We start from the raw sequence: 22685 nt of genomic DNA on the forward strand, positions 1-22685 counted from the left end.
TTCATCTCTGCGTTTGTATTTTCATCTCAACTCACAGTCATTATATGTGGGGGGCTGCCTTTTCCTTTGGGGTGTTTCTCTGAGGCAAGCTAGGCTTATTTTTCTTTCTTAGGGCTAGCTAGTTTCTCAGGCTGTGCTCGAGGCGCATAGGACTGGTCAGGAGCGCTCCACGGCTACCTCTAGTGTGGTTGGATAGGATTAGGGATTGCGGTCAGCAGAGTTCCCACGTCTCAGAGCTCGTCCTATGTTTTTGGTAATTGTCAGGTCACTTTGTGTGCTCTGAACTTCAAGGTCCATTGTGGTTCTGAATTACCTGTTCATAACAGTACTGGAGGCCCAAAGTACTAATGCTTCTCAATAGAGGGAAAAGAGAAGTTCTGAGACCATTTTTTTTTTCTTTGCACTGTGTTCTGTCTTTCTTTTCCCCTTTACATCAGGGTGGTTCAGAACACAGGTGTGGACATGGACATTCAGGGTCTGTCCTCTTTGATGGATAATCTCACTATAAGTTTACAGAACATTCAAGATTTAGTGGTTCAGAATCCTATGTTAGAACCTAAAATTCCTATTCCTGAGTTATTTTCTGGAGATAGAGCTAAGTTTTTGAATTTTAAAAATAATTGTAAACTATTTCTGGCTTTGAAACCCCGCTCCTCTGGTGACCCAGTTCAACAAGTTAAGATCATTATTTCTTTATTACGTGGCGACCCTCAAGACTGGGCATTTTCCCTTGCGCCAGGAGATCCTGCATTATGTGATGCGTTTTTTCTGGCGCTCGGATTGCTGTACGATTAACCTAATTCAGTGGATCAGGCAGAGAAAAATTTGCTGGCTCTGTGTCAGGGTCAGGATGAGATAGAGATTTATTGTCAGAAGTTTAGAAAGTGGTCCGTGCTCACTCTATGGAATGAATGTGCGCTGGCAGCTATTTTCAGAAAGGGTCTCTCTGAAGCCCTTAAGGATGTCATGGTGGGATTTCCTATGCCTGCTGGTCTGAATGAGTCTATGTCTTTGGCCATTCAGATCGGTCGACGCTTGCGTGAGCGTAAATCTGTGCACCATTTGGCGGTATTATCTGAGCATAAACCTGAGCCTATGCAGTGCGATAGGACTTTGACCAGAGCTGAAAGGCAAGAACACAGACGTCAGAATGGGCTGTGTTTCTACTGTGCACTAAGCGGTTCGCTAGGTCTGCCACCATTGGTACGGTACAGTCGAAATTTCTTTTGTCCGTTACTTTGATCTGCTCTTTGTCTTCCTATTCTGTCATGGCATTTGTGGATTCAGGCGCTGCCCTGAATTTAATGGACTTGGAGTATGCTAGGCGCTGTGGGTTTGTCTTGGAGCCCTTGCAGTGTCCTATTCCATTGAGAGGAATTGATGCTACGCCTTTGGCCAAGAATAAGCCTCAGTATTGGACCCAGCTGACCATGTGCATGGCTCCTGCGCATCAGGAGGATATTCGCTTTCTGGTGTTGCATAATCTGCATGATATGGTCGTGTTGGGGTTGCCATGGCTACAAGTCCATAACCCAGTATTAGATTGCAAATCAATGTCTGTGTCCAGCTGGGGTTGTCAGGGGGTACATGGTGATGTTCCATTTCTGTCTATCTCATCATCCACCCCTTCTGAGGTCCCAGAGTTCTTGTCTGATTACCGGGATGTATTCGATGAGCCCAAGTCCAATGCCCTACCTCCGCATAGGGATTGTGATTGTGCTATGGATTTGATTCCTGGTAGTAAGTTTCCTAAGGGTCGACTGTTTAATGTATCTGTACCTGAGCACGCCGCTATGCGGAGTTACGTGAAGGAGTCCTTGGAGAAGGGTCATATTCGCCCGTCATCGTCGCCATTGGGAGCGGGGCTCTTTTTTGTGGCCAAGAAGGATGGTTTGCTGAGACCTTGTATTGATTACCGCCTTCTAAATAAAATTACGGTCAAATTTCAGTACCCCTTGCCGCTGCTGTCTGATTTGTTTGCTCGGATTAAGGGGGCTAGTTGGTTCACCAAGATAGATCTTCGTGGTGCATATAATCTTGTGCGTATTAAACGGGGCGATGAATGGAAAACAGCATTTAATACGCCCGAAGGCCATTTTGAGTACCTGGTTATGCCATTCGGGCTTTCTAATGCTCCATCAGTGTTTCAGTCCTTTATGCATGACATCTTCCGAGAGTACCTGGATAAATTCCTGATTGTATACTTGGATGATATTTTGGTCTTCTCGGATGATTGGGAGTCTCATGTGAAGCAGGTCAGAATGGTGTTCCAGGTCCTGCGTGCGAATTCTTTGTTTGTGAAGGGGTCAAAGTGTCTCTTTGGTGTTCAGAAGGTTTCATTTTTGGGGTTCATTTTTTCTCCTTCTACTATCGAGATGGACCCTGTTAAAGTTCAGGCCATTTATGATTGGACTCAGCCAACATCTCTGAAGAGTCTGCAGAAGTTCCTGGGCTTTGCTAATTTTTATCGTCACTTCATCAATAATTTTTCTAGTATTGCTAAACCGTTGACTGATTTAACCAAGAAGGGTGCTGATGTGGTCAATTGGTCTTCTGCTGCTGTGGAAGCTTTTCAGGAGTTGAAGCGTCGTTTTTCTTCTGCCCCTGTGTTGTGCCAACCAGATGTTTCACTTCCGTTCCAGGTCGAGGTTGATGCTTCTGAAATTGGAGCAGGGGCTGTTTTGTCGCAGAGAAGTTCTGATTGCTCGGTGATGAAACCATGCGCCTTCTTTTCCAGGAAATTTTCGCCTGCTGAGCGAAATTATGATGTTGGCAATCGAGAGTTGCTAGCCATGAAGTGGGCATTCGAGGAGTGGCGTCATTGGCTTGAAGGAGCTAAGCATCGCGTGGTGGTCTTGACTGATCACAAGAACTTGACTTATCTCGAGTCTGCCAAACGGTTGAATCCTAGACAGGCTCGTTGGTCGCTGTTTTTCTCCCGTTTTGACTTTTTGGTTTCGTACCTTCCGGGCTCTAAAAATGTGAAGGCGGATGCCCTGTCTAGGAGTTTTGTGCCCGATTCTCCAGGTTTGCCTGAGCCGGTGGGTATTCTCAAAGAGGGGGTAATTTTGTCTGCCATCTCCCCTGATTTGCGACGGGTGCTGCAAAAATTTTGGTGGCCGTCTCTGTCGCGGGATGTGCGTTCTTTTGTGCAGTCCTGTGGGATTTGTGCTCGGGCTAAGCCCTGCTGTTCTCGTGCCAGTGGGTTGCTTTTGCCCTTGCCGGTCCCAAAGAGGCCTTGGACACATATCTCTATGGATTTTATTTCGGATCTCCCCGTCTCTCAAAGAATGTCGGTCATTTGGGTGGTTTGTGATCGCTTCTCTAAGATGGTCCATTTGGTGCCCTTGTCTAAATTGCCTTCCTCCTCTGATTTGGTGCCATTGTTTTTCCAGCATGTGGTTCGTTTACATGGCATTCCAGAGAACATCGTTTCTGACAGAGGTTCACAGTTTGTTTCGAGGTTTTGGCGAGCCTTTTGTGCTAGGATGGGCATTGATTTGTCTTTTTCCTCGGCTTTCCATCCTCAGACTAATGGCCAGACTGAACGAACCAATCAGACCTTGGAAACATATCTGAAATGTTTTGTTTCTGCTGATCAGGATGATTGGGTGTCCTTTTTGCCTTTGGCTGAGTTCGCCCTTAATAATCGGGCCAGCTCGGCTACTTTGGTTTCGCCGTTTTTCTGCAATTCTGGATTCCACCCTCGTTTCTCTTCAGGGCAGGTTGAGTCTTCGGACTGTCCTGGTGTGGATACTGTGGTGGATAGGTTGCAGCAGATTTGGACTCATGTAGTGGACAATTTGACTTTGTCCCAGGAGAAGGCTCAACGTTTCGCTAACCGCAGGCGCTGTGTGGGTCCCCGACTTCGTGTTGGGGATTTGGTTTGGTTGTCATCTCGTTATATTCCTATGAAGGTTTCCTCTCCTAAGTTTAAGCCTTGTTTCATTGGTCCGTATAAGATTTCTGAGCTTCTTAATCCTGTGTCTTTTCGTTTGACTCTTCCAGCTTCTTTTTCCATTCATAACGTGTTCCATAGGTCATTGTTGCGGAGATACGTGGCACCTGTGGTTCCATCTGTTGATCCTCCTGCTCCGGTTTTGGTTGAAGGGGAGTTGGAGTATATAGTGGAGAAGATTTTGGATTCTCGTGTTTCGAGACGGAAACTCCAGTATCTGGTTAAGTGGAAAGGTTATGGTCAGGAAGATAATTCCTGGGTCTTTGCCTCTGATGTCCATGCTGCCGATCTGGTTCATGCCTTTCATGTGGCTCATCCTGGTCGGCCTGGGGGCTCTGGTGAGGGTTCGGTGACCGCTCCTCAAGGGGGGGTACTGTTGTGAATTCTGTGGCCAAGCTCCCTCCTGTGGTCGTGAGTGGTACTTCGGCTGGTTCTGTCTATGAGCTTCCTTTGGTGGATGAGAGTGGTACTGCGGCTTCTGAGTTTCCTTCCTCAGGTGATGAGGTTAAGTCGTTAGGTGCTGCTCTATTTAACTCCACCTAGTGCTTTGATCCTGGCCTCCAGTCAATGTTCTAGTATTGGTCTTGCTTTCTCCTGGATCGTTCCTGTGGCCTGCCTATCCTGCATAAGCTAAGTTTTGCTTGTGGTATTTTTGTTTGCTATTTTTTCTGTCCAGCTTGCTATATTGGCTTTTCTTGCTTGCTGGAAGCTCTGGGACGCAGAGGGAGCACCTCCGTACCGTTAGTCGGTGCGGAGGGTCTTTTTGCCCCCTCTGCGTGGTTGTTTGTAGGGTTTTGTGTTGACCGCAAAGCAATCTTTCCTATCTTCGGTCTGTTCAGTAAGTTGGGCCTCACTTTGCTAAATCTATTTCATCTCTGCGTTTGTATTTTCATCTCAACTCACAGTCATTATATGTAGGGGGCTGCCTTTTCCTTTGGGGTATTTCTCTGAGGCAAGCTAGGCTTATTTTTCTTTCTTAGGGCTAGCTAGTTTCTCAGGCTGTGCTCGAGGCGCATAGGACTGGTCAGGAGCGCTCCACGGCTACCTCTAGTGTGGTTGGATAGGATTAGGGATTGTGGTCAGCAGAGTTCCCACGTCTCAGAGCTCGTCCTATGTTTTTGGTAATTGTCAGGTCACTTTGTGTGCTCTGAACTTCAAGGCCCATTGTGGTTCTGAATTACCTGTTCATAACAGTGCCTCCTGTTTCCTCCTATGCATCTGAGCGAGTACAACCCCTACAACCTGTATGTCATCTTCCCTGTAAATAGTATATACCTGCTGTATGTCATCTCCTCCTGTATATTGCATATAACTATGTATCATCTCCTCCTGCATATAGTATATACCTGTATGTCATCTCTTCTGTATATACTATATACCTGTATGTCATATCCTGTATATAGTATATACCTGTATGTCATCTCCCCTGTATATAGTATATACCTGCTGTATGTCATCTTCTCCTCTATAAACCTATGTGTCATCTCATCTTTTATATAGTATATACCTGTGTGTAATCTGCTCCTGTATATAGTATATACCTGTGTGTCATCTTCTCCTGTATATAGTATATACAGTGGGGCAAAAAAGTATTTAGTCAGTCAGCAATAGTGCAAGTTCCACCACTTAAAAAGATGAGAGGCGTCTGTAATTTACATCATAGGTAGACCTCAACTATGGGAGCCAAACTGAGAAAAAAAATCCAGAAAATCACATTGTCTGTTTTTTTTATCATTTTATTTGCATATTATGGTGGAAAACAAGTATTTGGTCAGAAACAAACAATCAAGATTTCTGGCTCTCACAGACCTGTAACTTCTTCTTTAAGAGTCTCCTCTTTCCTCCACTCATTACCTGTAGTAATGGCACCTGTTTAAACTTGTTATCAGTATAAAAAGACACCTGTGCACACCCTCAAACAGTCTGACTCCAAACTCCACTATGGTGAAGAACACAGAGCTGTCAAAGGACACCAGAAACAAAATTGTAGCCCTGCACCAGGCTGGGAAGACTGAATCTGCAATAGCCAACCAGCTTGGAGTGAAAAAATCAACAGTGGGAGCAATAATTAGAAAATGGAAGACATACAAGACCACTGATAATCTCCCTCGATCTGGGGCTCCACGCAAAATCCCACCCCGTGGGGTCAGAATGATCACAAGAACGGTGAGCAAAAATCCCAGAACCACGCGGGGGGACCTAGTGAATGAACTGCAGAGAGCTGGGACCAATGTAACAAGGCCTACCATAAGTAACACACTACGCCACCATGGACTCAGATCCCGCAGTGCCAGACGTGTCCCACTGCTTAAGCCAGTACATGTCCGGGCCTGTCTGAAGTTTGCTAGAGAGCATTTGGATAATCCAGAGGAGGTTTGGGAGAATGTCCTATGGTCTGATGAAACCAAACTGGAACTGTTTGGTAGAAACACAACTTGTCGTGTTTGGAGGAAAAAGAATACTGAGCTGCATCCATCAAACACCATACCTACTGTAAAGCATGGTGGTGGAAACATCATGCTTTGGGGCTGTTTCTCTGCAAAGGGGCCAGGACGACTGATCCGGGTACATGAAAGAATGAATGGGGCCATGTATCGTGAGATTTTGAGTGCAAACCTCCTTCCATCAGCAAGGGCATTGAAGATGAAACGTGGCTGGGTCTTTCAACATGACAATGATCCAAAGCACACCGCATGGGCAACGAAGGAGTGGCTTCGTAAGAAGCATTTCAAGGTCCTGGAGTGGCCTAGCCAGTCTCCAGATCTCAACACTATAGAAAACCTTTGAAGGGAGTTGAAAGTCCGTTTTGCCAAGCGAAAAGCCAAAAACATCACTGCTCTAGAGGAGATCTGCATGGAGGAATGGGCCAACATACCAACAACAGTGTGTGGCAACCTTGTGAAGACTTACAGAAAACGTTTGACCTCTGTCATTGCCAACAAAGGATATATTACAAAGTATTGAGATGAAATTTTGTTTCTGACCAAATACTTATTTTCCACCATAATATGCAAATAAAATGATAAAAAAACAGACAATGTGATTTTCTGGATTTTTTTTTCCTCAGTTTGGCTCCCATAGTTGAGGTCTACCTATGATGTAAATTACAGACGCCTCTCATCTTTTTAAGTGGTGGAACTTGCACTATTGCTGACTGACTAAATACTTTTTTGCCCCACTGTACCTGTGTGTCATCTGCTCCTGTATATAGTATACTAGATGGTGACCCGATTCTAACGCATCGGGTATTCTAGAATATGCATGTCCACGTAGTATATTGCCCAGCCATGTAGTATATTGCCCAGCCATGTAGTATATTGCCCTGCCACGTAGTATGTTGCCCAGCCACGTAGTATATTGCCCAGCGACATAGTATATTGCCCAGCCACGTAGTATATTGCCCAATGACTTAGTATATTGCCCAGCCACGTAGTATATTGCCCAGCTACATAGTATATTGTACAGCCACGTAGTGTTGTGAATTCTGTGGCTGAATTCACTCCTGTGGTCACAAGTGGTACTGCAGCTTCTGGGCTTCCTCCCTCAGGTGTTCTGGTGAGCTCGTTGGCTGCCTTGTTATTTAACTCCACCTGATTCTGTCTTCCTTGCTCCTTGTCAATGTTCCAGTGTTGGATCTGAGCTTCTGGATCTTTCCTGTGGCCTGCTGCTCTGCTTAGATAAGTGCTTCTTTGCTTTTGTTGCTGTTTTTTCTGTCCAGCTTGTCTATTCGTTTTTGCTGGAAGCTCTGAGACGCAAAGGGGGTACCGCCGTGCCGTTAGTTCGGCACGGTGGGTCTTTTTGCCCCCTTTGCGTGGTTTTTTGCTTTAGGGTTTTTTGTAGACTGCAAAGTTCTCTTTGCTATCCTCGCTCTATCTAGAATATCGGGCCTCACTTTGCTGAATCTATTTCATCCCTACGTTTTGTCTTTTCATCTTGCTAACAGTCATTATATGTGGGGGGCTGCCTTTTCCTTTGGGGTATTTCTCTGAGGCAAGTCAGGCTTGTATTTCTATCTTCAGGCTAGTCAGTTCCTCAGGCTGTGCCGAGTTGCATAGGTAGTGTCAGGCGCAATCCACAGCTGCCTTTAGTTGTGTTTAGGATAGGTTCAGGTATTGCGGTCTACAGAGATTCCACGTCTCAGAGCTCGTTCTATTGTTTTTGGGTTATTGTCAGATCACTGTATGTGCTCTGATTACTGCACACTGTGTTACTGGATTGCCTTCATAACACGTAGTATATTGCCCAGCCATGTAGTACATTGCCCAGCCACGTAGTATATTGCCAAGCGACATAGTATATTGCCCAGCCACGTAGTATATTGCCCAGTGACGTAGTATAGAGCACAGAGCCACGTAGTATATTGCCCAGCCACATAGTATATTGCCGAGTGACGTAGTATATTGCCCAGTGACGTAGTATACAGCACAGAGCCACGTAGTATATTGCACAGTGATGTAGTATATTGCACAGCGATGTAGTATATTGCCCAGCTACATAGTATATTGCCCAGTCACGTAGTATATTGCCCAGCCACGTAGTATATTGCCCAGCCACGTAGTATATTGCCCAGCCACGTATGTCACAGGTTAAAAAATAAACATACTCACCTTCGGATCCGAGGGCCCCTTGTAGCGCGCGGCTGCCGCCATCTTCCGTTCCCAGGATGCACTGCGAAATTACCCAGATGACTTAGCGGTCTCGCGAGGCCGCTAAGTCTTCTGGGTAATTTCGCAATGCATTGCCGGGAACAGAAGATGGCGGCCGGCTCTGCGGACAACGGAGGGTGAGTATAGCAGGTTTTTTGTTTTTTTATTATTTTTAACATTACATTTTTTACTATTGATGCCGCATAGGCAGCATCAATAATAAAAAGTTGGGGACACACAGGGTTAAAAGCGGCGGTAACGGAGTGCGTTACCCGCGGCATAATGCGGTCCGTTACCGCCGGCATTAATCTTGTGTTAGCGGTGGCTGGAGGGGAGTATGCGGGCGCCGGGCAGTGACTGCGGGGAGTAAGGAGCGGCCATTTTCTTCCGGACTGTGCCCGTCGCTGATTGGTCGTGGCTGTTTTGCCGCGACCAATCAGCGACTTGGATTTCCTTGACAGACAGAGGCCGCGACCAATGAATATCCGTGACAGAAAGAAGGAAAGACAGAAAGACGGAAGTGACCCTTAGACAATTATATAGTAGATATTTGTGTGTCATCTCCTCCTGTTTATAGTATATACTTGTGTCATCTCCCCTTTATATAGCATATACCTGTGTCATCTCCTCCTGTATATAGTATATACCTGTGTGTCATCTCCTCCTGTATATAGTATATATCTGTGAGTCATCTCCTCCTGTATATAGTATATATCTGTGAGTCATCTCCTCCTGTATATAGTATGTACCTGTGTGTCATCTCCCCTGTATATAGTATATATGTGTCATCTCCTCCTGTATATAGTATATACCTGTGTGTCATCTCCTCCTGTATATAGTATATACCTGTGTGTCATCTCCCCTGTATATAGTATATATGTGTGTGTCATCTCCTCCTGTATATAGTATATACCCGTGTGTCATCTCCTCCTGTATATAATATATACCTGTGCGTCATCTCCTCCTGTATATAGTATATACCTGTGTGTCATCTCCCCTGTATATAGTATATACCTGTGTGTCATCTCCCCTGTATATAGTATATACCTGTGTGCCATCTCCCCTGTGTATAGCATGTACCTGTATGTCATCTCCCCTGTATATAGTATATACCTGTGTGTCATCTCTCCTGTATATAGTATATATCTCTGTGTCATCTCCCCTGTATATAGTATATATCTGTATGTCATCTCCTCCTGTATTAGACCGCGTTCACACGTTATTTGGTCAGAATTTTTACCTCAGTATTTGTAAGCTAAATTGGCAGCCTGATAAATCCCCAGCCAACAGGAAGCCCTCCCCCTGGCAGTATATATTAGCTCACACATACACATAATAGACAGGTCATGTGACTGACAGCTGCCGTATTTCCTATATGGTACATTTGTTGCTCTTGTAGTTTGTCTGCTTATTAATCAGATTTTTATTTTTGAAGGATAATACCAGACTTGTGTGTGTTTTAGGGTGAGTTTCATGTGTCAAGTTGTGTGTGTTGAGTTGCATGTGGCGACATGCATGTAGCGACTTTTGTGAGATGAGTTTTGTGTGGTGACATGCGTGTAGCAACTTTTTGTGTCGAGTTAGTGTAGCAAGTTGTGTGCAGCAAGTTTTGCGCATGGCGAGTTTTGCGCGTGGTGAGTTTTATGTATGGTGCGTTTTGAGTATGTGCAAGTTTTATGTGAGGCAACCTTTGCATGTGTTGCAACTTTTGTGCATGTGGCAATTTTTCCGCGTGTGCAAGTTTTGCGTGTGGCGAGTTTTCCATGAGGTGAGTTTTGCACGTGTGGCGAGTTTTGCGTGAGCCTAGTTTTGCATGTGGCGAGTTTTGCGCACGGCGAGATTTGAGCGGCGACTTTTGTGTTTCGACTTTTATGTAGCGAGGTTGGTGTATGTGTGGTGAAATGTGTGCTGAGGGTGGTATATGTGTTCACGCACATGGTAGTGTGTGGCGCATTTTGTGTGTGTGTTCATATCCCCGTGTGTGGGGAGTATCCCATGTCGGGGCCCCACCTTATCAACTGTACGGTATATACTCTTTGGCGTCATCGCTCTCATTCTCTAAGTCCCCCTTGTTCACATCTGGCAGCTGTCAATTTGCCTCCAACACTTTTCCTTTCACTTTTCCCCATTATGTAGATAAGGGCAAAATAGTTTGGTGAATTGGCACGCGCGGGGTTAAAATTTCACCACACAACATAGCCTCTCGGGGTCCAGACGTGTGACTGTGCAAAATTTTCGCCGGACATACACACATACACACACACACATTCAGCTTTATACATTAGAATTTCTCATTTTTCCAACAAAACTTACAAAACTTTTTTTAGGGACCACATCATGTTTGAAGTGACTTTAAGGGACCTACATGACAGAAAATACACAAAAGTTATAACATTTTAAAAGCTTCCACCCCTCAAAATCACATTCAATAAGTTTATTAACCCTTTAGGTGCTTCACATGAATTAAAGCTATATGGAAGGGAAAAAAATGAATATTTTAATTTTTCCCACAACAAAATGGATGAATGGCTAGTAGGATGATTATTAGAGATGAGCGAGTACTAAAATGCTCAGATGATTGTTACTCGAACCAAGCAATTCCTATTTATAATTGCTTGCATACAGTATAATGCAACCCATAATCCTCCATACAGTATAATGCGGCCCGTAGTCCATACAGTATAATGCACCCTATAGTCCATATTTTAATGCATTCTATAGTCATCTGTATAGTATAATGCACCCCATAGTCCATAGAATATAATGCACCCAATAGTCCATATAGTATAATGCACCAAATAGTCCATACAGTATAATGCATTCCATACTCTTTTGCATAGTATAATGTACCCCATAGTCCATACAGTATAACACACCCCATCCATACAGTATGATGCATCCCATATTCCATACAGTATAATGTACCCCATAGTCCTCTGTATAGTATAAAGCACTCCATAGTACTCTGTACAGTATTCTAGCCACCACAATGTTCTAAAAAAAAAAACCTTTCCACTTTTCCCCACTGCTCCGGTCTCTGTAGTGCCTGCTCTGAATCTCAGCCTAGCGGGCTCCATGTAGTGAAGTCATCGAGTTGATGAAGAATGATGGGGAGGAAGGGTCAGCTGATGCTCCCTCCTTCATCGTTTTCAACTGTAGCGGCATTTAGAATGCGAATACAGTTAAAGTTGTGATGACTAGTGGGGGGGCCCCAGTGTTGGGTCTGGAAACGGGTTCTCGCCTCGGCTCACGGGCCCCATAGCGGCAGTGCAGGGAGATTGCGTCTCCCTGCTCTGATGGAGATTTTAAAGGGAACCTGTCACCTCCCCTTCCCCCCCAGGCGTTTTTAACAAAAAGAGTTCTGGATGCTGTAATTGCCGAAATAATCAGTTTTGCAATTTGTCCTAAATACTTTTTCTTCAGTCAAGGAGGCAGGCCCTTCCCCCCTGCTGCAGACGCCACACAGCCGTCACTCAAATTGGCGCCGGGCGCTGCCTCCTCACTGCTGTTTTGAAATGAGCCGGTGCCAGCGCTCTTTTCTCCTGCCTTGGGCAGGCGCAGTGAGCGCTGCCCGTCTGTCCTCATATGCAGTCCAGCTGACTGCGCCTTTGCGGACGCCCTGCCTGTGAATCCCAGCCCCGTAGTATGAATAAATAAGAAGACCCTGCGGGAATGGGATTCACAGGCAGGGCGTCCACACAGGCGCAGTCAGCTGGACTGCATATGAGGACACACGGGCAGCGCTCACTGCGCCTGCCCAAGGCAGGAGAAAAGAGCGCAGGCGCCGGCTCACTTCAGAACAGCGGTGAGGAGGCGGCGCCCGGCGCCAAGATTTGAGTGACGGCTGTGTGGCGTCTGCAGCAGGGGGGAAAGGCCTGCCTCCTTGACTGAAGAAAAGGTATTTAAGACAAATTACAAAACTGATTATTTTGGCAGTTACAGCACCCAGAACTAAAAGAGCCACCTTGTCAGAATGCAGCATTACTGCTGCACAAGGTGGCTCTTTTAGTTAAAAACGCCTGGGGGGATGACAGGTTCCCTTTAACTGTGTTCACGCACTGCCCACGCCGATACAGTTGAGCTGCCATCACACTAGCAGTATTTGGTCAGTATTTTACATCAGTATTTGTAAGCCAAAACCAGGAGTGGAACAAATAGAGGAAAAGTATAACAGAAACATAAGCACCACTTCTGCATTTATCACCCACTCCTGGTTTTGGCTTACAAATACTGATGTAAAATACTGACCAAATACTGCTAGTGTGACGGCAGCCTTAAAAGTAGCTTAGCTCTGGGTTGGCCTCTCAGAGCGCGAGGCCTGAGGTGTCTGCACCCTCCGTCCCCCTGCTAGCTACGCTACTGTAACATGGACTTACAAGCACACACACAAAAAGACATGTCATATAGTGAAGCTACATAAAGATGAGAAAATTCTGGCTGCTATGACTGAATGAATTAACAAAAAATAAATCTCAACTAGAGATGAGCAGGATGCGCAGATGACATAGTGCCAGCCCTGGGTGACCAAAAGCCGCGCCAAGGATGCCATCCAGCCGACAGGTAGCACTGATCTAGACGCTGGACCGGAGTCCCATGTATTGATCAACTCATCTCTAGTTCCAACTGTCCTGGATACAGCGGACAGTCTTGGATTTGGGTCTACGCCCTACAGTCTCAAGCATTTGCTGAATTTCTCTCTGCCAGGTAAAACATAACGGTAAATGGGTGTGGATTACGGTGTGGCCAGGCGCCTGACCAAAATTTGCCAAGGCACACTCATTTGTCCCTCTTTCTGTTCTTCAAAATTTGGGAAGTACAATATATATACCATGTGACTTAGTTCTGTAGCCAAGGTCAGGGTCATATCAGTTCATTATCTGTATCATCTCATAACAGTAAATCCAAGGTGGCAAACATGAAAACCCCAATATAAAACCTTTTATTAAAAAAAATCCCACAAAGTTGAGGATGAAAATATATGATAAGAGTCCAACAGAAGAAAATAGAAGCAGACAGTAGGTGCATATAGACAATCATATACAACAAGGCCCCCAAAGGGAAAGGTAAAAAGAGAGAAGACATAACAGGGGGTGCACTTTCTTCTTTACATATGTAATATTCTACCTCCCCCTCTTCCTTCTGATTCCCTCTTTCTTTCCATTCCAGTCTTTGGGGTCTTGACCAGACAAAAGTATTCCTTATAGGGTTACCTGGATACATTCAGGGAGCTAAACCCATATGCTGGGAGCTAATTATTCCCATATGCGGGCGCCATTATACAGCATGAGAGCTAATGCGGGGGTCATTATACGGCTTGAGAAGTAATGCGGGGGCCATTAAACAGCTTGAGAACTAATGCGAGTGTCATACAGCATGAGAGCTAATGTGGGGGCCATTATACAATGTGGGAGCTAATGTTGGGGCCATTGTACGGCATGGGAGCTAATGCGGGGCCATTATTGATAGCTATTGCCAGGGCCATTATACAGCATAGGTGCTACTGCGAGGGCCATTATACAGCATGAGAGCTATTGAGGAGGCCATTATACAGTTTGAATGCTCCTGTGGAGACCATCATACAGTGTAGGAGCCTATATATAATGTGGGAGCCTTTATACAGTGTGGCAACTACTGTGGGTACCATTAAAGCATGTGTGGGCACAAAGGAAACACAAAATAGGCATTATTACTATGTAAGGTGATCATTACTATGTGAGTCAGTAAGAGGAAACATTGTTATACCACACATCAGGTGCAGTAATAGGGATCATATGGCAGCAGTGGCTAAGCAATGGGGTATCCACAGGATGAGGAAAAAGTGCAGGTTGGGGATAGATGGGGACGGTGCTGGAAATGTGAGAAGTCAGATGTGTCTTTGTTGTAATCTCTCCAGCCGAATCCTGGCTCGAGAAGTTGTCATGTCGGTCTGGGCCAGAAGGAAAAGACGGGAAAAGTGAACGACTCCACCAGAAAGAACGTCAGCTGTAAGTCACTATCAATAACTATACTGTAATTACTTGTATGTTCTGCAAGACTGGTACCTACCACTTATATGGTCACCATATGGCGGTAATATCAGAGGTGGTCTTTGTGGAGGTTTTTTCAGTTATAGAAGTCATCTGCTGAGGTTCCCCTATACACATGATTAAAGCGTGCCACTGTAGTTGTAATCTTGGCTTAGGGGCCGACTCAGTTTCGTCCCCAGAGCTGAACCTCTAGCTATTCCTCTGTGATTGGCCATATCTGGATGACACAAAAAACATGCACCAAGCGTAATGAACATCAGCACACACATCACCAAGGCAACGAGCCAACACATCATGTTACCCAATAAGGGCCAGACAGTGCATGGATGAAGTGCGTCTACGCTGAACCTAATAGACAAGGGCACAATTAACATGATTGTGGCCAAATAGTTCAGAAAATCTAGCCACACAGATATAACTTTTTACAATGACTAATGCTAAAGCCAGTTAGTGAAACTATACATATAACCATAGCTCCCAACCGTCCCTCATACTGCGGGACTGTCCCGATTTTGAGGCTGTGCCCCGGAGTCCCCCACGGGACTCTGCATCTCCAGCAGAAGTAGCCGACACGACCCCTTGTATTAGGCTATCTTCTTCTGCTGCGGTGGTTCAGAGAGGACATTCTGAGGTACTTGTGTGTGTTTGTGCCAGTGTGTGTGTGTGTCAGTGTGTGTGTTACACACATACATGCAGCTGGCCCTGCTCTGCTGTGCTTACAGTACAAGGCATTATAACCAGAAGTGGCAGCAGTTAGAGCAATCCAGTGCAGCCTGTAAGTCATAGGCACAGTATATATATATATTATGAAGCAGTGACCCCTGTTACAGCTAGGGGGCGCTGTTTGTGCTCCCCAGGTTGTGCATGCAGATGGATGAAGTCCATAGGTGTGCATGTGAGTCATGAATTTCCGATATGGGTTTTCCATGTGGCTGAAAACCACAGGTTTGTGTTAAAAGCCCTGCAGTAAGAGGTATGGGTGTGTCAGGTGTGTAAGGTGCAACCTCCGTGTCAGTCTGGTGTGTGCTGGTGTGCAGAGCAGAGGCCTGCAGAGCGCTGGCTGAGTGCATGGAGGCACAGGCCAGCGGAGCCAGCACCCAGGGCAGCTGAATAGCCTGGCACTCGCAGCGTATACAGTGATGCAAGTCGTCCATGCTACTGGTCTCGGATGTGGACAGTCCTGTGCCCGGAAGTGGAAGTCCTGTGCTCGAAGGAATCGGATGTGGACAGTCCTGTGCCCGGAGGTGGATGTCCTGTGCCCAAAGGAGTCGGATGTGGACAGTCCTGTACTGGAGATGGATGTCCTGTGCCCGAAAGAGGACTAGCATGTGTAACGATTGCAAACAGATGGATATGGTGCCCGGCTGCTATCCGGACGATATACTGGGCTGTGTACGGCTGTGTGAGTAAAAAGACTGTGATACAGCAATGCAGGACACCCACGAGAACTAGTCAGAGGAAGGCTGGCATCTATAGTGTCTGCAACATATGAGTCTGTGTGTATGGAGACTGTAATATGGCATGCGGTCGCCCAGGGAAACTGGACAAGGGAAGTCTGGCCTGTTTAGGGAATGCAAATCTAAAGCCATATGATATGCTATGAACTGGTGTGAACTGAACACTGATAATATACACTGAAGTTATATGCATTTGTTTGAATTGTACATTAATGCTGTAAGGAAACACATTAAAGAGACCTTTGTGTTGGAACTTTGTGGGTCACTGCCTCTTCACTGCTCTTATACTTACTATATATGGATCCTTTATATACTACAGTAGTTATGGAGTGGAGACAGTGGTGTTGTCTGAGTACATGCAGAGTTCGCAGAGCTGAGCTACATTGCAATGTGCAGGATCTGCGAGGCAGCAGTGTGGACAGCGACAGGTGGTGAAATCTTTACCTGCATTGTAAGCAAAGCTGCTGGGACACATCTACAGCCCCGACTGTACACTGGCGTCATTATGTGGGGCCATTATACTGTACGCAGCATCATGTGGGGCCTTTATACAGTATGGAGCATCATGTGTGTCCATTATACAGTATAAAGCACTGTGTCGCCATTATACAGTATTGAACATCCTGTGTGGCCATTATACAGTATGGAGCATCATGTGTGGCCATTATACTGTACGCAGCATCATGTGTGGCCATTATGCAGTATGGAGCATTGTGTGGCCATTATACAGTATGGAGCACTGTGTGTGGCCATTATATAGTATTGAGCATCATGTGAGGCCATTATACAGTATTGAGCATCATGTGGGGCCATCATACAGTATTGAGCATCATGTGTGACCATTATACAGTATGGAGCATCATGTGGGGTCATTATCCAGTATGGAGCATCATGTGCGGTCATTATACAGTATGGAGCATTGTGTGGAGCCATTATACAGTATTGAGCAACATGTGTGGCCATTATACAGTATGGAGCACTGTGTGGCCATTATACAGTATTGAGCATTATGTGTGGCCATTATATAGTATTGAGCATCATGTGAGGCCATTATACAGTATTGAGCATCATGTGGGGCCATCATACAGTATTGAGCATCATGTGTGACCATTATACAGTATGGAGCATCATGTGGGGTCATTATCCAGTATGGAGCATCATGTGGGGCCAATATACAGTATGGAGCATCATGTGTGGCCATTATACAGTATACAGCATCATGTGAGACCATTATACAGTATGGAGCATTGTGTGTGGCCATTATACAGTATGGAGCATCATGTGGGGCCATTATACAGTATGGAGCATCATGTGGGGCCATTATACAGTATTGAGCATCATGTGTGGCCATTATACAGTATTGAGCATCATGTGAGGCCATTACACAGAATTGAGCATCATGTGGGGCCATTATACAGTATGGAGCATCATGTGGGGCCATTATACAGTATGGAGCATCATGTGGGGCCATTATATAGTATGGAGCATCATGTGAGGCTATTATACTGTATTGAGCATCATGTGGGGCCATTCTATAGTATGGAGCATCATGTGGGGCCATTATACAGTAAGAAGCATCATGTGAGGCCATTATACAGTATGGAGCATTGTGTGTGGCCATTATACAGTGTGGAGCATCATGTGGGGCCATTATACAGTATGGAGCATCAGGTGTGGCCATTATACAGCATGGAGTATCATGTGAGGCCATTATACAGTATGGAGCATTGTGTGCAGCCATTATACAGTATTGAACATCATGTGAGGCCATTATACAGTATGGAGCCTCATGTGGGGCCATTATACAGTATGGAGCCTCATGTGGGGCCATTATACGGTATGCACTATGCAGCCTCATATGTGGCCATTATACAGTATGAAGCATTGTGTGGCCATTATACAGTATGGAGCATTGTGTGTGGCCGTTATACAGTATGAAGCATCATGTGCGGTCATTATACAGTATGGAGCATTGTGTGGAGCCATTATACAGTATGGAGCATCATGTGGGCCATTATTCAGTATGGAGCATTGTGTGTGGCCATTATACAGTATTGAGCATCATGTGAGGCCATTATACAGTATGGAGCCTCATGTGGGGCCATTATACAATATGGAGCACTGTATGGCCATTTTTTTCTGTTTATAATTATTGTTTATGAAAGTGTGATCAGCAGTGCTAACTGGATGTGGTTGGGGCATGGCTATGGGTGTGACTAGTTGTGAAATGGCTGTCAGGGTTGTGGCCTAAAATTCGCCACTGCGCGCTATGCACGCCACTACCTAAAGGCCCCTTCACATTAAGCGACGCTGCAGCGATACCGACGATTCGGATCGCTGCAGCGTCGCTGTTTGGTCGCTGGAGAGCTGTCACACAGACCGCTCTCCAGCGACCAACGATGCCCGTAACCAGGGTAAACATCGGGTAACTAAGCGCAGGGCCGCGCTTAGTAACCCGATGTTTACCCTGGTTACCATGCTAAAAGTAAAAAAAAAACAAACACTAGATACTTACCTACCGCTGTCTGTCCTCCAGCGCTGCGCTCTGCTTCTCTGCTCTCCTCCTGTACTGTCTGTGAGCCGGAAAGCAGAGCGGTGACGTCACCGCTCTGCTTTCCGGCTCACAGCCAGTGCAGGAGGAGAGCAGAGCACAGCGCTGGAGGACAGACGGCTGTAGGTAAGTATGTAGTGTTTGTTTTTTTTTTACTTTTAGCATGGTAACCAGGGTAAACATCGGGTTACTAAGCGCGGCCCTGCGCTTAGTTACCCGATGTTTACCCTGGTTACCAGTGAAGACATCGCTGGATCGGTGTCACACACGCCGATCCAGCGATGTCTCCAGGGAGTCCAGCGACGAAATAAAGTTCTGGACTTTGTTCAGCGACCAACGATCTCCCAGCAGGGGCCTGATCGTTGGTCGCTGTCACACAGAACGATTTCATTAACGATATCGTTGCTACGTCACAAATAGCAACGATATCGTTAACAATATCGTTATGTGTGAAGGTACCTTTAGTCCCTCTTTGCCTTCTTCAAAAATTGGGCGGTATGTATAACTGTAGGATAAACCATACCTGCCTGCTTAGGCTACGTTCACATTTGCGTTCTGCCGGGCGCAGCCGCGGCGACACATGCGCCCCTATATTTAACATGGGGGCGCATGGACATGCGTTTGCATGCGTTTTGCGATGCATGCTTCTTTTTTGCTGCAAGCGTTAGGGCGCAGAGGACGCAGCAAGATGCATTTTTTTTGCGTCCAAAATTCGGCAAAAAAGGAAGCAAAACTATGCGTTTTAGTGTGTTTTTGTTTGCTGTGTGCGTTGCGTCGCCGACGCAACATCGCACAACGCAAATGTGAACGTAGCATTTGCCGATGCTGCCCTGGTACAGGTGAGAATACTATTTTCCATACGGTTTCCATATAGAATAGAGATGACACCAGTTTGGACACAGTATAGTCGATTTGCCCATAAACATGTATAAAAATAATATATCAGTAACCCATGGAATGGCAGCGAGTCCTCACACATCGCCCCAGGTAAGTGGCAATCACACTGGGCACGGAGCAATTCTCTATAGTCAGCCGTTCTCCGCCTCCTTCGCGCTCTCAGCGCATTCTGTTTCCCGCCACACAGCAGCGTTACGTCACTGCTCAGGCCCCGCCCTTAGGCCTCTAGAACCACTGCGCTCAGGCACATGCGCGGGTTTTCATTGTGTGTCGTCATACCTCAAGCACGAGCTTTTGGGAGCGAGCGGAGGAAAATGGCGGCGGCCACAGGAGAGGAAAGCTGAGGTGAGAGCACAGAAAATGACTGTTGTTTCATTGCCCTCGGCTCGCACAGTAGCTGGGTGCTGTGGACACCTTGTCTTCTGGTCACATCAATGTTCCAGGCGCTTGTGCTGGGGCAAGGATAGAGCTGAGGTGCTGAATAATAATGTGCAGTAATCTCCACTGTGGCTGCACAATAGGGTAGGCGTGTGTGCAGGCCAGGGGTTACATGTTAGGTGCAGGCCTGTGTACAGTTACATGGGGCTGCCACCACACAGTGGGTGACATCCCTTGTAGTGAGTGTTATCAGGGCATTGGCATACTGTACCACGGGGATGCCACAGTACGACTGCTGGAATGGCTATCCTCCAGGGTGCCCCCCAATCCGACCAACAAATGCTGGCAAGTGGGAATTCTGCAGAGACTGGTTTATAGGAGTTGTCACAAATGATTAAAGTAGATAATGTGCATTTAACTTGTTGTTAAAAAAAATGCTCTGTTCTCTAGAACAAAGATTTTTAACTTTGTTTACTGCCCGTTGCCAATGTTCCAGGGTTACCATCTGCTCTGAGGCGCTGTAGGTTGCTGGATCGGGCAAGCTTTAGTGCCCATCTACAGTCCTCCGATGCTGCGGAGATCACGCTGCCTCTGTTGGCAACACTACTCTGGACCTCCGGAGGCAGGGGAGCAGTGCACTCCTGTAGGCAGCACTTGGGACAAATCCAAGCGAGGTCCATATGGACCTATCATGGCTTCCACTTTAAGTGGAAGTCCTGATGCTGTAAATTGAACCTTACTTTGTTCCCTTTGATTAATTTGAGGTGTGATATTACTAAGGGGATAAATTAAAAAATTTTCTCTGCTCTTGTCAGTGCTCCATAAAACTTGTCCCCTCCATATACACTAATAAAAAAATAAAACGATGAGGATACCCAGACAGACTGTATAATTAAAGGAAGTCTTGTCAGCACAGGAGGCCTGTTCTAACCCCAAGTACAGGCACACTATGCATCCTGGTGGGACCAAACCGTCTATTGCACCTTCACACTTGCTTGGTTTCCATCTATCTCCAAGACTGAACTGTCAAAGCATGGAGGGTAGAGGTAGAAAACCAGCAGGTGGGAAGGTATTTAAATGATTAGCCCCTCCATATAGCACAGAGTGCCTGTAATTTGTTGTGTAATTTGTTGAACAGTCATTCTGTGCTGACAATGTCTCTTTACCGTTGCTTTCACACATCAATTTTTTTTTTACGTCAGTCATAATCTGGCAAATTTTTTAAAAAGCGGATCTGTCGCAAATTGTGAAAAACTGATGCAACGGATCTGTTTTTTCACCGGATCAGAGTATGTGGATCTCCCGGTGACCCCAGAATGGAAAATACTTGATTTATGTAAGGAAAAAAAAAATGGAATCCGTCTCCAGATTACATCATTTGACCTCACATTTCATCTGTTTTTCGCTGGATCCGTCTTTTTTGGCGGACAGAAAAAACGTTCTTATGTCCGTGTTTTTTTTTTGTTTTTGTTTTTTTTTTCAGCTGCTGGAAAATGAATTTTAGACTGATGCGGCAAAAAACAGATGAAACGTGAGGCCATCCGGCGCTAATGCAAGTCTACGAGAAAAAAAAAAACAGCTCTGACGGTAACTTTTGCCAGATCTGTTTTTTTAAAATTTGCCTGACCGTCCCTGACGGCAAAAAACTGATGTGTGAAAGCGACCTAATAGGACTCTGTCAGCACAGAATCACTGTTCAAACCAAATACAGATGCTCGTGCTCCATGGCCGGGCCAATCATTTACATACACTTTCCCATCTGCTTGTTTTCCCTTTATCGCCTCCTTTCTCTGGCTCTATAAAGCCAGAGCTGTCAATCAGCTGTCAAGTGTGTTTAAATGACTGGCCCCAATGTGAAGCACTAAGCAGCAGTACTTAGTTGGAACAGTTAGGCTGCGGGTCCACGTTCAGGATGGCCGGCGGTATCGTCAGAGCGGCAAACCCGCTCTGCGGTAAGCCCTGCCCCCTTTCTGGGACGCGATGATGCCGGATGTGTTCATAGCACACATCCGGGATCATCGCTCCCCACCATAGGGCCCTGTGCTATATTATTATTATTATTTATTTATATAGCACCATTGATTCCATGGTGCTGTACATGAGAAGGGGTTACATACAAGTTACAAATATCACATACAGTAAACAAACTAACAGTGACGGACTGATACAGAGGGGCGAGGACCCTGCCCTTGCGGGCTTACATTCTACAGGATTATGGGGAAGGAGACAGTAGGTTGAGGGTTGCAGGAGCTCCGGTGTTGGTGAGGCGGTAGCTTCGATAGTGATGAGGCAGCAGCGGTGTCAGTGCAGGCTGTAGGCTTTCCTGAACAGATGAGTTTTCAGGTTCCGTCTGAAGGATCCGACTGTGGTTGATAGTCGGACGTGTTGGGGCAGAGAGTTCCAGAGGATGGGGGCTATATACGGACATGCTGCGATCTGAAAAGACGTGCAGCATATCCGGAGTCGCAGGGCCGCCGCGTGCGTGTTGCCACGCATGGTGGAGATGGGATTTCATTAAATCCCCTCCAATATGCTGTAACATCTGGACGCTGCGTCCCTATGCAGCGTCAAACACGCAGCGTTTACTGCACGTGGACACATACCCTTATTCTGTGTGGACAGTCCCTTCATGACCGCATCTTGGTATACAATGGTGTGTAAGTGTTTACCCACTTCCTGATTTCCTATTCTTTTGCATGTTTGTCACACTTACATGTTTCAGATCACTAAACCAATTAAAATATTATACAAGGATAACACAAAATGCAGATT

The 22685-nt window shown here is 45.9% G+C and overlaps 1 protein-coding gene across 1 annotated transcript in view; it reads left to right on the plus strand.

Moving 5' to 3' along the window:
* Positions 1 to 19813: 19813 nt before the first annotated feature.
* PDIK1L (PDLIM1 interacting kinase 1 like) overlaps positions 19814 to 22685 on the plus strand; it is a 36009-nt gene continuing 33137 nt past the window's right edge. The window contains exon 1 of the mRNA XM_069756458.1: positions 19814 to 19880. The gene's annotated coding sequence lies outside the window, so the exon portion shown is untranslated. The remainder of the gene's footprint in view (positions 19881 to 22685) is intronic.

This window comes from Ranitomeya imitator, chromosome 3 (genome assembly GCF_032444005.1).
Source record: "Ranitomeya imitator isolate aRanImi1 chromosome 3, aRanImi1.pri, whole genome shotgun sequence".
Classification (NCBI taxonomy): domain Eukaryota; kingdom Metazoa; phylum Chordata; class Amphibia; order Anura; family Dendrobatidae; genus Ranitomeya; species Ranitomeya imitator.